This window comes from Carcharodon carcharias, chromosome 31 (genome assembly GCF_017639515.1).
Source record: "Carcharodon carcharias isolate sCarCar2 chromosome 31, sCarCar2.pri, whole genome shotgun sequence".
In the NCBI taxonomy this organism is placed as follows: domain Eukaryota; kingdom Metazoa; phylum Chordata; class Chondrichthyes; order Lamniformes; family Lamnidae; genus Carcharodon; species Carcharodon carcharias.
The window spans coordinates 7,016,440-7,020,677 of record NC_054497.1 but is presented as its reverse complement, the minus strand read 5'-3'; positions in this window follow the sequence as shown (position 1 = coordinate 7,020,677).

Below are 4,238 nucleotides of genomic sequence, written 5' to 3'. Positions count from 1 at the left end.
ATTTACAGGAGAGTCTCTGGGGAGCGTGTCAGTATTTACAGGGGGTCCTGGGGATTGTGTCAGTATTTACAGTGGATCTTGGGGAGTGTGTCAGTGTTTACAGTGGGTCCTGGGGAGTGTGTCAGTATTTACAGGGGGTCTTGGGTAGTGTGTCAGTGTTTACAGAGGGTCCTGGGGAGTGTGTCAGTGTTTACAGGGGGTCCTGGGGAGTGTGTCAGTATTTACAGGGGGTCCTGGGGAGTGTGTCAGTTTTTACAGGGGGTCCCCGGGGAGTATGTCAGTATTTACAGGGGGTCCTGGGGAGTGTGTCAGTATTTACAGAGGGTCCTGGGGAGCGTGTCAGTATTTACAGGGGGTCCCCGGGGAGTGTGTCAGTATTTACAGGGGGTCCTGGGGAGTGTGTCAGTATTTACAGGGGGTCCTGGGGAGTGTGTCAGTATTTACAGGGGTTCTTGGGCATGTATCAGTATTTACAGGGGGTCCTGGGGAGTGTGTCAGTATTTACAGGGTGCCCCCGGGTAGTGTGTCAGTATTTACAGGGGGTCCTCGGGGAGTGTGTCAGTATTTACAGGGTGCCCCCGGGGAGTGTGTCAGTATTTACAGGGGGTCCTCGGGGAGTGTGTCAGTATTTACAGGGTGCCCCCGGGGAGTGTGTCAGTGTTTACAGGGGGGGTCCCCAGGGAGTGTGTCAGTATTTACAGGGGGTCCTGGGGAGTGTGTCAGTATTTACAGGGGGTCCCCGGGGAGTGTCAGTATTTACAGGGGGTCCTGGGGAGTGTGTCAGTATTTACAGGGGGTCCCCGAGGAGTGTGTCAGTATTTACAGGGGGTCCCCGGGGAGTGTCAGTATTTACAGGGGGTCCTGGGGAGTGTCAGTATTTACAGGGGGTCCTGGGGAGCGTGTCAGAATTTACAGGGAGTCCTGGGGAATGTGTCAGTATTTACAGGGGGTCCTGGGGAGTGTGTCAGTATTTACAGGGGTCCTGGGGAGTGTGTCAGTGTTTACAGGGGGTCCTGGGGAGTGTCTCAGTATTTACAGGAGGTCCCCGGGGAGTGTGTCAGTATTTACAGGGGGTCCCCGGGGAGTGTCAGTATTTACAGAGGGTCCTGGGGAGTGTGTCAGTGTTTACAGGGGGTCCTGGGGAGTGTCTCAGTATTTACAGGGGGTCCGCGGGGGAGTGTGTCAGTATTTACAGGGGGTCCTGGGGAGTGTGTCAGTATTTACAGGAGGGTCTCTGGGGAGTGTGTCAGTATTTACAGGGGGTCCTGGGGAGTGTGTCAGTATTTACAGGGGGTCCTGGGGAGTGTGTCAGTATTTACAGGGGATCCTGGGGAGTGTGTCAGTATTTACAGGGGGTCCTGGGGAATGTTTCAGTATTTACAGAGGGTCCTGGGGAGTGTGTCAGTATTTACAGGGGGTCCTGGGGAATGTGTCAGTATTTACAGAGGGTCCTGGGGAGTGTCAGTATTTACAGGGGGTCCTGGGGAGTGTGTCAGTGTTTACAGGGGGTCCTGGGGAGTTTTTCAGTATTTACAGGGGGTCCCCGGGGAGCGTGTCAGTATTTACAGGGGGTCCTGGGGAATGTGTCAGTATTTACAGAGAATCCTTTGTTCTCTTATCCAAGCTGTCTTCCGCCTTTGGAATCCCATATCTCATCCAGTAAATTTTTTGGAACAGTGACTACCGTTCAGCACATTTCTTTCTGAAGATCATTCTCGGACGTGCTTTCCATTATTGGCAGTGTTCTTGCTCCATGACTTTCCCCAAAGTGTCCTTCATTATGCTGCAATTACCAATCCCTGCTGAGGAGATCGCAGACAACCTCGGACAGAAGAGATTGGACAGGGAGCCCAGGGATCGATGCTTTGATCAATCCTCCTTATGCACCATACTCTCATTATTAAAAATAAATTAAAACCCTTGCCAGCTTTTAGTGGGCGAAATCCGCAACCCAAACTGAAGAGGGTGAGGAACATGCCCGCTGTGCAGACTTAGCTGCTCTCAGTTTTGAGTTGTAGCTGCCCTGCTGCAATTGTACTTAGTGCCGTGAGTTAGTTGAGGGGGGAGGGGGGTGAGGCAGTGCCATCTAGATAGGGGCTTTGCCCTTGATTGCTACACAGTAACTCCTTACGGGATCAGCTCTCCTGCGATGCCCATCACAGTCGCATTGCTCGCCAACACTCCTAGGCTGCACATGTTGGGAACCAGATTGGGTTAGTTGTGAGTGGGCATCTGCAATCCTGTAGCCTGGCAAAAGGTCATGTCTCTGAGGGAAAGAGATGGCGGGGTTAGGGATAGGAAGCAATCAGCCAAATCTGGTGGTGTCTAATTTTCTGCTTTGATTCACTATTGATGACACCAATACCCTGCTCCCTCTGCTTTCAAACATCGCACCACAATCTCCTCATAGAAAACCTCACAATATAGCCTCCCTTGCAAATGACAGACAACCCTCACCCACCTCAGGGCTGGCCAAGGTAGATGCTGGCGCCTCCTCCATGTGCGACTGTGAAGGTTTTAATAAGATTCTCATCCACCATCCCCTCAAAGGGAATCAGTAGGCAGCCTGCAAGTAACTGCAGTAACTGAGGGAGTGCTGCACTGTCAGAGGGGCCATCTTTCAGATGAGAGGATCCATCTGCTATCTAATTTAGACACAAAAGATCCCTGTGCCACTTTCAAAGAGGACCAGAGGAGTTCTCCCTGGTGCCTTGGCGCAATATTTATCCCAACGTGACTCAACAGCAGATGATCTGGTCATTATCACATTGCTGTTGGTGGGAGCTTGCTGTGCACAAATTGGCTGCCATGGTTCCAACATTACAATAGTGACTACACTTCAAAAATTGGCTGCAAAGTGCTTTGGGACATCCTGAGGTTGTGATAGGTGCTATATAAAGGCAAGTTCTATGGTTCCTCCTCTCACCTGGTTATGGCCAGCCCCACATCTTTGACCGCACCCAATCCTTTGGATAACACGTGGCATGGTGCACAATCTACCACTGTGTAAAAAGGAGACTAAAGGGGAGAAAGAGCAAACACTGTTTGTCTCACTTCACTCCCAGAGTGAACCACATGCATTAAAACAACTGTGTAAAATAACGGCACATTTTGAAAAGAAATGAAAGAATGAATGACAAAGACCAGCTCCTGCTACAAAAATTAGAGGGTTTTTTTCCTTTTTAATTCAGTTAAACAGACAAACGTCCCACAACAGCATCTGGCCCTGACCAATAGTAATCAACTCCTGTTTTATTTACATTTATTTACATTAGGGGCTTCGTGTGAAGCAAATGGTACCCATGGGAGGGGATGGTACCGGGCCCAGCATTTCACACCAGGTATTGTCGTCCACCAAGTACCCGGTCGACAGAACGAGCTTAGGCTCCCAGATGCAGCGTGAACAGGCACATACACACACAGTACCCACATCGGCTGCACTGGGAGGTAGTATGTCACCAGTGTCTGCACCAAAGTTTTTCAATTCTTTTATCGTTACGAGAAAACAAAAAAAAAGCCGCACTTTAAGACAGCTCTAAGCAGCACATGATATGTACACGAGATAGAACCAAGATCAGAAACCATGAAGGTCCCTCCTCGGATTCTTTACAGGAATGTGTCAATGAACCAGACTCTAACCCCACCCTCCCTATCCCTTCTGCTTTCAAAATATATACACATACATCACAAACTTCATCATGTTAAAGAATTTAATCTCGTTTCCCCAAATGTGGTGTTATCCAATTAATGCTTTCTGTGGGGTACAGCCTCTGATTTCACCCATGGGAAAGAGAAATGCAGGCAAGCTCTCTCATTGCAGCTCACAGACATGGTCCTGCACCATAAGAATTAACGTTCTCCTTAACTGTAAATTTACAACAAAAGCAAACTTTCCAAAATAAACAGAATATTGCAGAAGGACAAAGCAGACCGCCTGATCAGCACCCCGTCCATTCACTCCCTCCAACACCGATGCACAGTAGCAGCAGTGTGTACCGTCTACAAGATGCACAGCAGCAACTCATCAAAGCTCCTCAGGCAGCACCTTCCAAACCCACAACTTCTACCATCTAGAAGGACAAGGGCAGCAGACACATGGGAACACCATCGCCTGCAAGTTCCCCTCCAAGCCACTCACCATCCTGACTTGGAAATATATCACCATTCCTTCACTGTCGCTGGGTCAAAATCCTGGAACTCCCTCCCTAACAGCGCTGTGGGTGTACCTACACCACACG